At 44.1% G+C, this 13197-nt stretch overlaps 1 long non-coding RNA gene across 1 annotated transcript in view; it reads right to left on the bottom strand.

The window, feature by feature from the left end:
- LOC114607370 (uncharacterized) overlaps positions 1-13197 on the bottom strand; it is a 31351-nt gene that overhangs the window by 13904 nt on the left and 4250 nt on the right. Inside the window, exon 2 of the long non-coding RNA XR_003709129.2 lies at positions 7078-7169. This is a non-coding gene — a long non-coding RNA (uncharacterized LOC114607370). The remainder of the gene's footprint in view (positions 1-7077; positions 7170-13197) is intronic.

Raw genomic sequence — 13197 nt, 5'->3', positions numbered from 1 at the left:
TGGTGCTGCCTGGATTGAAACCCAAATGGTGCGACGCTCCCTGCTGCATCATTCTTTTAAATGTCTTGCTGCACCATTCAGGTGGGGCCGGGGACCAAACCACTGAGCCTCTTGGGCTTGCCGATCGGAAGGTCGGCGGTTCGAATCCCCACGACGGAGTGAGCTCCCATTGCTCTGTCCCAGCTCCTGCCAACCTAGCAGTTCGAAAGCATACCAGTGCAAGTAGATAAATAGGTACCGCTGTGGCGGGAAGGTAAACGGCATTTCCGTGTGCTGCTCTGGTTTCAGTCACGGTGTTCCGTGGCGGCTTAGTCATGCTGGCCAGATGACCCGGAAAGTTGTCTGTGGACAAACGCCAGCTCCCGCTATGTTGAGCTGCACAAATAGTGGAGCAGTTCTTGCACTTGGATTCACATGCGGCCTTCAGTTAGTGGACAGTCTGCGTACACACCAGCTGAGCTGTACACATCAACAAGTGTACCTTCTTTCACACAGGCACATGCACCTGTGCTCAGGGTAATTGGTGAGCAAGCTAAAGAAGGTTGCTTCAGCCTGCGCCAGTTTCTCACACCTTGGAAAAAGGCTTGTCCCAAGGTTGGGAACTCTCTCAAGCCTTGAGACACAATATTTTTTTTAAAAATGCATGTGTGTGTGTGAGAGAGAGAGAATCCCACACTGTTATTATAACAAGGGCTGGGCAAAGGAGGTCTTCTCTCACTTCCTCAGGCCACCAAAGTGGGAGGGCATTTTTGGAAAAATTCTCAGGGAGACTCACAAAAGCGCACAATTTTTTTGAGGAAGAGGGAGGTTCCCAAGAAAAAGGGGCAACTACATTTTTTGCTTCTGTTTACAAGTGACTGGAATATGTGGCTATACATAATATAATTTCAGAAGCACCGAGGGCAGAAAAAGTTGGTTCAGGTCCTACACTCCAGAGCAGGAGAAAACAAGCTTGCTTCCATGGGGCAAACTTTTAGATATCTGAAGGTGGCTATCATATTTCCTCTCAGTGTCCTATCCAGGTTAAACATACCCAGTTCCCTCAACTGTTCCTCATAAGGCTTGGTTTCCAGACCCTTGATCATCTTGGTTGCCCTCTTCTGCACACATTCTTGTCAAAATCTTGTCAAAATTGTGGTGCCCAGAATTGGACACAGCACTTCAGGTGTGATCTGACCAAAGCAGAATAGAGACATTATACAGTGGTACCTTGGGTTAAGTACCGTAGATTCCGGCATATTAGGCGACTGGGCGTATAAGACGACCCCCCCCCCAACTTTTGCTGTTCAATTTTAGAGTTACAGAGTTTGAGCGCCGCCAGGGGCAAAGCGCGCACCCCTCTGCTGCCTCTTCCATCGCAGCAGCAGCATCCCAAGGCGAGGCGTTTGGCGGGTGGGCAGGCGAGCGCCACGCTCGGAAGGACTTTCCATGTCCCCTTCTGTGGGGAGGGGGGAGGAGCGACGGTAGAAGGGGCGCCTCTGCTCACCAGCTCCCTCTCCTCCTCCTCAATGCGTATACCCGGCGTATAAGACGACCCCCGACTTTTGGGCTGATTTTCTAGGGATAAAAAGTCGTCTTGTACACCAGAACATATGGTACTTAATTCGTTCCGGAGGTCCATTCTTAACCTGAAACTGTTCTTAACCTGAAGCACCACTTCAGCTAATGGGGCCTCCTGCTGCTGCCGCACCGCAGGAGCACGATTTCTGTTCTCATCCTGAAGCAAAGTTCTTAACCTGAGGTACTAATTCTGGGTTAGCAGAGTCTGTAACCTGCAGCGTATGTAACCTAAGGCACCACTGTACTTCTGTCTATGCCTCCTAGAATAGCATTAGGTTGGGGGCGTTTTGCTGCTGCATCACACTATTGACTTGTGTTAAGCTTGTGGTCTACTAAGCCCCCTAGATCCCTTTCACGTGTACAAAGCAGCAAATATTTTCTAGAAATTTTATTGACATGTTCTGTATTTCAGGACACATTGAATGGCTTCCGTTTGATTTGATATGTTCTCCCAATCTTCTAAACTAAAAATATACATAGGGGCTGTTTAGCAGATTATGTATTGACATAATCCGTTTGATCTCTCGTGGGCAACGTTTTAACATTTCTTTTGTGCACTTTGAAACAGAAATTAGCACTCAAGGAGGACTAATGTTATTGAAGTCACACTAAGCGGCCTGGGCATTCTTGCCATTAGCCTGAACTCCCACATTCTCTACAAAGTATTTCAACTAATACAAATAGGCCTGCCAATCAGTGCTAGAATTATTGTGGGGGGAAGTGGCCAGCCCTATTGTCTTCTGCAAGCTCTCCCACCCACACCCACCACTCATTACAACTAAGGTACAGCCCAGTATAGAGTAAGCATAGCATAAATAGTGTGTATATGTGAAAAAACAGGATCAGGCTCTGAGGAATCAAAAGAAAGGCTATGCAGTCCTGATACTATACAACTTTTAGGGACGTTTTAAATGTTTCATGTTTTATTACGCTGAGGTCCAGCGCCGAGGCCCATCTGGCAGTTCCCTCACAGAGAGAAGTGTGGTTACAAAGAACTAGGCAGAGGGCCTTCTCGGTAGTGGCGCCCGCCCTGTGGAACGTCCTCCCATCAGATGTCAAGGAAATAAACAACTATCTGACTTTTAGAAGACATCTGAAGGCAGGCCTGTTTAGGGAAGTTTTTAATGTTTGATCTTTTATTGAGTTTTTCATATTTTGTTGGAAGCCACCGAGAGTGGCTGGGGAGGCCTGGCCAGTACTTTGTTGTTGTTGTTTGTTGGAAGCCGCCCAGAGTAGCTGAGGCAACCCAGTCTGATGGGTGGGGTATTACTACTACTACTACTACTACTACTACTAAACTATTATAAGCTGCCAGAAGACCAGTATTGCCCACTGCATTCATAATAAATACAATAAAACCCAACTGCTGCAGGGAAGGGGTGAAGCAGTGCTCTGGAACAACAAAACAAATCTCTCAGTGGCAGCACCGTCTTCATCAAAATGCATAAATGCAGGTCCAAACTAATTCCTCTGCAGAACCACCTGCCTGTAAGGCATTCTGACTTCTATTATTTATGTTGACACCCCCACTTTAAAATAATAAAAACTGTGTATGCGGTTAGGATCCTATTCAGGAACCAGACCAATCCATAAGTCTCATTTTCACTGTATAGATTAGGGCTGTTTGGAACCAATTAACAGTTGGAACTCACAGCCTTCAAAGATTCTACTATGTGACCTAAGCACTCGGCCAGTACTATTTCCCGGCAGTTTGCAAAAGGATGTGCTTCGTAACCTCATTTTACTGTTCCCCCACTTTCCAAAAACACAGCAGGTTACACAGCCAAACGCATTAACAGCTCTGGAGGCCCGCCAGTTGTTACAAGCATTTTCTGAGCTCACACTATATCAGAGCACGACAGCGAGGTTCCTTCCGCGCGCAAGGACAAGGTTAACCAAGTCAGCTGGAAGTTGAAAAGTAATACAGTCTGGGATGCAGCGAGGTCTGCAAAGCTGAATTAAGCATTTTGCGGCTTTGAGCGCCTTCGAGAAACCTCAGCCAGATCCAAAATGCATCTCCTTCCTTGCTTATGCAATAGAGCTGTTCGAAAACGCAAATTGCAATTCACATCAGAAGTGGATTTAAGGGAACATAACCAGTTCAGCTGCAGCAGGCTTACGCACGCTCCATCAACTTGGGGGGGGGGGCGGGTGCCAGAAACAGAACCCCCATGCAAAATGATCACCATATATATTGCACAAAAATGAAGATCCCCTACTATAACTGATTGGTTAAGGAAAACTATCTTAATGATAAAACTTGCATATGAGAGAAACACAATATTTAATAATCCTGAAAACAAACTTGTTTTCGCATTTCTGGAATGACAAAATAAATGGTGATATTTTTCCTGTTAATTTATTCATGGCAATCTGGAGGTTTTGTTATGCTGTCCCTCACTCCTTTTCATATATATATTTTTTTCCCCTTCTGTTATTTTATATTTCACTTGTTTTGCTTTTTTTTTACATAAGATATTTGATATATAATGTTTTTGCTACATATTGTCATAACATAATACTAATAAAAAACTAAAAAACAGAAATAATAAATAAATAACAAAAACCCTCCTCAATTTACATAGAAAATTATGGCAAATACCCTTGTCTATCTAAAAGAGAATAAAGAAGAGAACATATACAGTATTAATGTTTGCAGCTTTTCATTAATATAATATATTGTTTTGTAGTGCTGTCACTATTTGGATGTTAAAAAAACAAATTATGGCCTTTCCAAGATGGCAGAATGGTGCATATTTTTTAGAATGGAAAAGAAGAATCCAAATAATGTATGACACATAAAATGTGTAACAGCACATAAAATTTTAGTTGCGCAACTTTCTAATACAAGTTCCTGCCCCCTTTTCTAACTTGGTTGTTTTCCTTATAGTTCACCACATTTCTTCAGCTGCTGAAGGTTTAATAAACTACAGTATTTAAAAAACAACAACACAACAATTTTTCTGTCCTATCAAAAGAGCAAAGATTCTTACTGATTACTGCAAGAAAGCTCTCCAAACAGGCTTTCAAAATATCTGTGTGTTATTCTTGACCATCACCATAAAATGCTCAAGTTCATTACAGAAATAGTTTGGAGATATGTAGGTTTCCTCTAGCGCACAAATTATAGTCATTGAATGAAAATTACAGAGGGTATCCACTGAGCTGAGGAGCAACTGGAGACTGAATATTTGTCTGGTTGAGGCCTGGACCTTGACTGATGCATAACAAGCTGGGTCAAGTCTAAAGGCTGCTATGAAACAGACTGGAAGCCGTCATCTAGCAAAAATGCCACTTGACTAAAACAAGATAAACCCTCCAAAGCACATCCATCAACACACTTTCAGGCAAAGTGGTTTCCAAATGTGTCCGAAAGCACTCGAAAATGGTGCTTTACTCACATCACCAATAATTTTTCAGAAATGCATCAGGTAAGACAAAAGTGTTCAAGGTCTGATCCTCCGAAAAATACTGTACTCAGCCTCAGTTGAACAAACAAAACATATAGGTGTTCTTATGGCTAATGGAAGCCATCAAGGGTCTTAATTCAAGTAAACGGCGTTTCCGTGCACTCTGGTTTCCATCATGGTGTCCCTTTCTGCCAGAAGCGGTTTAGTCCTGCTGGCGACATGACCCAGAAAGCTGTCTGTGGACAAACGCCGGCTCTCTCAGGCTGAAAGCAAGATGAGCGCCGCAACCCCATAGTCGCCTTTGACTGGACTTAACCATCCAGGTGTCCTTTAGCTTTTAATTCAAATAAAGCAATGCTTATTTTGGAATAGTTGTGAGAGTTTATGAGCAGTTTGCTCTAGATCAAGGCAGGAGAATCATTGGCCTTCTAGAAGTTGCTGCTGTACAAATTCTGTCATTTCTAACCATTGGCCATGTTGACTGGGGTGCCAAAGGTCTCAATTAACTGTTTTTGCCTTGCTTCAAAGTAATTCTAGAACCTGCTTTGGGAAATTCCTGGCAAATAGCCGCACTCAGGCCTTCCCCCCCCCCCTAATTTTTTTTTAGGGGTACTCTCATTTTGACTCAAGAAAATCACCATTTTATAGTTCAAATCGGGGGAAATAAATACAGTAAATACAACAAAACTGACCAATCACCGTGCTAGATTCCAACTCCTACTTCACACATTAAACGCTCATTTCCGTCTGAGACTCAGGAAACACCACGACAAGAAATGAGGCCGCTATCAGGGGTAGCAAGGGAACTGACGATTCATTGTGCTAGAGAAGAAACTAAAAAAAAATTAAAATTTTGGTTTCTTCTGCCGTTAGATTCATAAAACGTTTAGGGCAGGCATAGCCAAACTTGGCCCTCCAGCTGTTTTGGGACTACAATTCCCATCATCTCTGACCACAGGTCCTGTTAGCTAGGGTTGATGGGAGTTGTAGTCCCAAAATAGCTGGTGGGCCAAGTTTGGTCATGCATGGTTTAGGGGTATGTGCACCCCTGCTTCCCCCCAGAAAAACAGCACTGGACACACTCTAATTTCAACAGAGGGGCTACAGGTTTAATTCCTTGAAGCTGCTCACACAATCCATGGGACTCTACAACTGCTTGGGGTTGTCTTGTCATCCAACAGAGGAGAATGCCTGAAGTTAACTCAGAAGGGATGGCTGCCGCTGCCCTTCCACACACTCCAGTGTCTGCTGCCTGAAGCATCCACCATATTTTCCCTAACAGTAGGGCCGGCCGCGCCACATCTGAAGGGGCTTCAGCTGCCACATTTCCATGTGGTTTCAAAGCAATATTTTAACATCATTACATTCTGATCAAAGGCAATTGGATTATAGTGATTTCTATGGGTTATGTATGTGCTGGGCGGAACCTCCAAGAAAGCAATAGGGGACAGAAGTGCACAGTGGTCGAACCATGGACTCTATCCTGCACATGACCTAGCGCTCTTTCTGTGAGATCTGAAGCAGATATAAGGCTTCTGTTCCCTAGTGTGCATATTAAATTACAGTGGTACCTCGGTTGTTGAACGTCTCAGAAGCTGAACGTTTTGGTTTTCGAATGCCGAAAACCCAGAAGTAAATGCTTCTGTTTTCGAACGTGCCTTGGAAGTTGAACAGCTTCTGAGGTGCATTTCTCAATTTTCTGAGTTGAATTTGCCTACTGCACATTGTGCCCCAGTTGTCGAATGTTTCGGAAGTCTAACAGTCTTCCAAAATGGATTACGTTCAACAGCTGAGGTACCACTGTACATGGATTTGGGAAATAATGCTTCTCCAGGCAATATGACAAAGCTGATTAAAATCAAATGCCAAATTAATCTTCTCAACGTGTTTTTATATCGTAATTTTATCCTGTGAACTGCCCTGAGACCTGTGGCTATAGGGCAGTATAGTTGTTGTGGTGGTGGTGGTTGTGGTGGTATAGTTGTTTTTGCTGTTTTTGTTGTTTCTTGAGCAAGAAAAAAGTCTGGGAAGAATTTTTCTCCATTTATAACCACACAAACATGTGAGTGTGCATGAAACAAATATCGATTCAGCGTTATTCAATTACCTGAAGGATCCATCGACAAGAGAAAGTGATATTTTCCAGCCAAGGCGATAAACAGGAACAGTTGGAGTGTGTTGCGTCCATTATAGATGTATCTGGAGAGAGAACAATGTGGGAAACATTTTTATCTCATGCTGTGTGCTCTTCATCTCTCCACCACTGAGCTCAATTCTAGGCCATTTCGTCTGACATTGCTTCAGGGCAAAAATCATGGAAAGACCAACGCATGGGACACACAACCAGTAAACAATCTGAAGATGGTAGAAGAAGAGTTTGGATTTGATATCCCGCTTTATCACTATCCTAAGGAGTCTCAAAGCGGCTAACATTCTCCTTTTCCCTCCCTCCCCCACAACAAACACTCTGTGAGGTAAGTGGGGCTGAGAGACTTCAAAGAAGTGTGACTGGCCCAAGGTCACCCAGCAGCTGCATGTGGAGGAGCAGAGATGCAAACCCGGTTCACCAGATTACGAGTCTACTGCTCTTAACCATGACACCACACTGGTTGTACAATTAATGCCAGTAAACTTGGTCCAAAGTTTTCCTGTGCTTTCCCCCTCATCGACTGTCATAGGACTGTCAAAGGGGAGATCTTCCTACACCACTGGTTTTCAACCAGGGTGCCATGGCACCCTGGGGTGTCTTGAATGATGCTCAGGGGTGCCGCAGGCAACATTGGCCTCTGTCCCTCTTTCCTTCCCTCCCTTCCTCTGATACCTTCTCATGTCTCTGCCCCCCAAAGGCTTACACAACTGTTTGTTGCAGCAGCCTTGGCTACAAGCTCCCCAGGGGAATGGCGCCTCTGGGGCTGGCATGGGGATGCTTCCCAGGCCCCTGTAGGGCAGTGCGGGGAGGCACCTCTCTTTGGGGCAGAGGGGAAGCTCAGAGACCAGGGGGCCTGCCCAGAGGTCTCCCAAGGAGAGGAGGCTGAGGGAACATAAGGGAGGGTATTCAAAAAGGGGTGAGGGGCTGCTGGCTCCTGAGCCCCACAGAACTAGGGTGACAGAACTGGGCTCCCGAGCCCCACAGGGGTGCTGCAGGAAGAATATAGTTGGTCAAGGGAGCCATGGACCCCAAAAGGTTGAAAACCTCTGTCCTACACAATAACATGCATGCTGGGTTTCCGGATTGGGTCCATTTTGTATTGGAAATGACTGTGCCTTTTCCAGACCTTGTCACTTGGGGCAACTAGAATTGGGCATCGGAACCAAAGTGTGGGCGAGTTATTGATTTGCAGATTGGCATTGGGGTATTTCTGCATTCTTATGCCTTCCCTAATGCTTATTAATATTATATTTACCTATGGCAATCTTCAAACCCACCTACTTTGTACTTTAAAGAGTCTTTTGTTCCACTCTCTCTGATGGGCTCTCAGTCATTCATCGTGAGCTTCCTTAAAAACCATTTGCCACAATTACACCGCCGTTGGGGAAATGGCATTGCTATTATTTTGTCAGGTAATAACCGTTATTAAAAAATAACAACAGCGGTGATTTTTTCCTCAGAGGTAATAACTATTGGACTATATTGTCATCATGTGAGCAATAATTTTTTTGTGTCAAGAGGAAAACTAAATTGACAAAAGCTGCGTGTAACGGGGGAGAAGAATGTCGTAAGACTCACAGTACAAGCTGTTGCCCATTGACTCCAATGTACTGTAAGTCCCATCATCTTCAGTGGGGTGTAGAGTAAATTCGTTTAGAACACCAGTCTTGCAGTGCATTCTTGGATGTGTCGACTCAAAAGTAAGCCCTACTGAGTGCAATGCGACTTACTCCCAGGCAAATGTGTCTAGGATTGCAGATTTAATGGCTCTGAATCTCGCTGTGAGAAACAGCTGTTCTCAAACAAGTTTATGTCACATAGACGCCATTTACCGAGTGGCAACTTACAGAGGTGTGAGTCCGGTGTTGTGGGAAGTTGTCTGCATTCTACCCTCCCCTGAGCCATCAGCTATTTTTCAGCTGTGGCAATCTGTTAAAATCCTCACCAGATGCAGCAGATGACTGCTTACCCACATGTCCTGAATGTGCACATTGAGAAGTAACTGCTTCGGCTCTGTGCAGATATTCCTAGCTATGCCAGGGGTCTGTGTGGCATGATTCTACCAGCTAGTCCCAACCCTTCCAAGCATTCATGTGTTGGGTGGCATAGTGACCTCCAAGCACACTGCAGAATAGAGGGAGGAGACTCTTGAGAGTCCCATGGACTGCAAGAAGATCAAACCTATCCATTCTTAAGGAAATCAGCTCCGAGTGCTCACTGGAAGGAAGAAGATGATGAAGAAGAAGGGTTTGGATTTGATATCTTGCTTTATCACTACCTGATACCTGAAGCTGAGGCTCCAATACTTTGGCCACCTCATGAGAAGAGAGGACTCCCTAGAAAAGACCCTGATGTCGGGAAGGATTGAGGGCACAAGGAGAAGGGGACAACAGAGGGTGAGATGGTTGGACAGTGTTCTTGAAGCTACCAGCATGAGTTTGACCAAACTGCAGGAGGCAGTGGAAGACAGGAGTGCCTGGCGTGCTCTGGTCCAGGGAGTCACAAAGAGTCGGACACAACTAAACGACTAAACAACAACAACATGTGCAAGCCACTATGTGCACAAGCCGGCGAGCTTGCACATCATATGGTAGCACTAGCTGCCACGATTAAAAAAAAAAGCCCTTCTGTGTCAAGATATGACAAATATTTGCACAGCGAACTTAAACAATGATTCTCTGAACAGGGCACATTCTACCATATGTAGAATGTAGACATGCAAGATAATGAAAGTACATTGGAAAATGATTTATAATGAGTTGGGGGAGGTTTAAAATAACTTTTGTGGAAAAAACAGAAGCTTTTTAATTAGGAATTTTAGGGCCAGAAATACCAAAGGAGCAGAAAAGACTATGCATGCAACAACAACTGCAAGGATACTTCTGGGCCAGAGGAATGGTTAACAAAGATGATGGACTATGCCGAAATGGCAAAAATGACTGGGAAGATCGGAAACCAAGAAGACAATAAATTTAACAAAGAATGGGGAAAATTTATAAGCTATTTAGAAAAATACTGTAAACAATTAAAAACATTGACAGGATTTTAACACCTGGAATGTAACAAACACTATGATAACAATTCAGTTTGAAGGAAATATGGAGAACATTATACGATGCAGTTGGGAAAAGAATAACTATGGAACCCATGGAGAGGTGGAGGGAAGTCTAGGGATTCAGAGAATCCTATTTGTATATGATTATGATTTACATATGAATGCAAATGTAAAATCAAATAAAAGTATTTTTAAAAATAAAATAAACAATGGTTCTCTGATTGTGTCCATACTAAGCTGTTTGCAGCACAAGAATGTAGCTTTTCCTCAATCCAGAATTGTTTGCAACATGCTGCTTTCCATCTGGATTGATTCTAGATAATACTGTCCACAAAGGTGGCTGTGGTTACTTGAAACCTGTTTGGAAATCCTCCCTTGATTCAATTATCCATGCTTTTTTCCTTCCTGCACACATTCCAGGTGAACGAAGCAGGAGGTGGGGATTGCGATCTTGGTGTGCACCCACCCACATCATTGTTGGGCAGCAGTGGACACAAACCCCCATTGTTCAGCCCGGACACTGAGGTCCAGCTCCGAGACCCTTCTGGCAGTTCCCTCAACTGTGAGAAATGAGGTTACAGGGAACCAGGCAGAGGGCCTTCTTGGTAGTGGCGCCCACCCTGTGGAACACCCTCCCATCAGATGTCAAGGAAATAAACCACTATCTGACTTTTAGAAGACATCCGAAGGCAGCCCTGTATTGGAAAGGTTTTAATGTTTGGTGTTTTATTGGGAGCCGCCCAGAGCGGCTCAGGAAACCAGGCAAATGGGCAGGGTATAAATAATACATCATCATCATCATCATCATCATCATTATTGCAAACTACAGCTCCCAGGATACTTTGAGGGAAAGCCATGATTGTTTAAAGGGGTGTGATACTTCTTTAAATATATAGTGCATAATATTTTGTTGGAAGCTGCCCAGATTGGCTGAGGAAACCCAGCCAGATGGGCGGGGTATAATAATAATAATAATAATAATAATAATAATAATAATTTGTTTCTCAGTGGAAACACTTTGGGGCAATGCAGACTCAATGCAACAAGCTTTTCTTCTCCGAATGAAATCAGTTTCTCAGAAAGCACTTTTTAGGGGCGCAAACAGCAACTAGATCTGGACTACTTAGAAAAAAACAACAAGCATTTGCCGTCCTTTCAGACACAAGGACCACCCGCTCCAAGCCTATCGGTCTTCCATTTTGTGCTCAGCCAAGGCTATGTAGCATTAAGGAACATCTTATTTGGCCTGCCCCAGATAAGAGAACAGATCCAAGGCTAACAGGCCATGAGTTTCATCTGGAAATGGATTAATTCAGCCTTATTTGTTTTCTTATAGTCATCGGGTAATGAATGATGGTGTCGATGGGGAGGGATCTGGTTCATGCAGGCAGAGCCAGAAAAGTAATGATTACTAACAGTACCATCTCTTCCATATTTAGTCAGAAGTAGGTCCTGCTGCAGGGATGGCAGAGCTACAGCCTTCCAGATGTTGCCATTGCTGGCAGAATCTTCCTTCTTTGGCGATCACTCATAGCCAAGTAAGATTGTCTTCCATAAACACAGTTTTAAAAGTGAGTCCATATGTGACTGTGGAGGCCAATTCTGGATCCACACTTCCTTCCACAGTGGGGACATACCATAGGTTTCCAGACAGGAATTGATCACGGTAAAGGTTTGCCAAACATGCCTTCCTTTTAGCTTGTTTCTCCCTTTCATCCTGAGTTCGAGCATCGTCAAAGTCCATGACACCTTTGGTAAAGGCTGTTCTCCAACTGGAGCGCTCGCAAGCCAGTGTTTCCCAGTTGCTGGTGTTTATACTATATTTTTAAAGATTTGCCTTTAGGGAGTCTTTAATTCTCTTTTGTTGAAAGCATTACGCTTTCCATTTTTAAGTTCGGAATAGAGTAGTTGCTTTGGAAGACGATCATCAGGCATCTGCACAACATGACCAGTCCAACAAAGTTGATGTTGAAGAATCATTGCTTTGACACTGGTGATCTTTGCTTCTTCCAGTACACTGGTATTAGTTCGCCTGTCTTCCCAGGTGGTGTGTAAATTTTTTCATTGATGGAATCTTTCGAGGAGTTGGAGATGGCGTTTATAAGTGGTCCACGTTTCACAAGCATACACTAGCAGCATGAACTATGGTCAGGAATGATGGGAGTTGGGGTACAACAACATCTGGGGAGCCCCAGCCCTGTCTGCTGTGCTTGATGGGGCTTACTTCCCAATAAGAATTGCTTCCTTAAAATATCATTTGGTTGAGTCATTTGGTTTTATTTATTTACTGCAATATATATATATGGGACACGGGTGGTGCTGTGGGTTAAACCACAGAGCCTAGGACTTGCCGATCAGAAGGTCAGCAGTTCGAATCCCTGCAACGGGGTGAGCTCCCGTTACTCGGTCCCTGCTCCTGCCAACCTAGCAGTTTGAAAGTACATCAAAGTGCAAGTAGATAAATAGGTACCACTCCAGCGGGAAGGTAAACGGCATTTCCGTGCACTGCTCTGGTTCGCCAGAAGCGGCTTAGTCATGGTGGCCATAAAGCGAGATGAGCGCCGCAACTGCAGAGTCGGCCATGACTAGACCTAATGTCAGGGGTCCCTTTACATAAATATATATAGAGAGAAAGATATATAGATAGATACAGATACAGATACAGATACAGATACAGATATATATGGACGTGGGAGGGCTCTTTGGGGGTTATTTTCCCTTTGTTTCCAGCCAGCAAGAATTTGTTTCACTCCCTGGCAAAAATTGTGTGTGGAGCAGCTGGAGTAACTTTGCAGGAGACGCCGCATCTGAGCTGCCCCCGAAACATCTTGGGTGGATTGAATTAGTTGTACATTTCACTTTGATTCAGGGTGTTCGTCTGGAAAGATATAGCCCCCCCTCTGTCCTCTGTGTCACCCCTGCTGTTTTCTCTCGCTCCCTCTGCTCTGCAGTTTGATTTCACTTCAGTCTTTGATCATTATTCATCTCTGTGGCTATGATTTTCTTATTTTATCACTGTAATG

The sequence above is a fragment of the Podarcis muralis genome, chromosome 12, assembly GCF_964188315.1.
Source record: "Podarcis muralis chromosome 12, rPodMur119.hap1.1, whole genome shotgun sequence".
NCBI classification, from domain to species: Eukaryota; Metazoa; Chordata; class Lepidosauria; order Squamata; family Lacertidae; genus Podarcis; species Podarcis muralis.
Note: the sequence above shows the minus strand (reverse complement) of the source record. Positions and strands in the feature narration are given on the sequence as shown.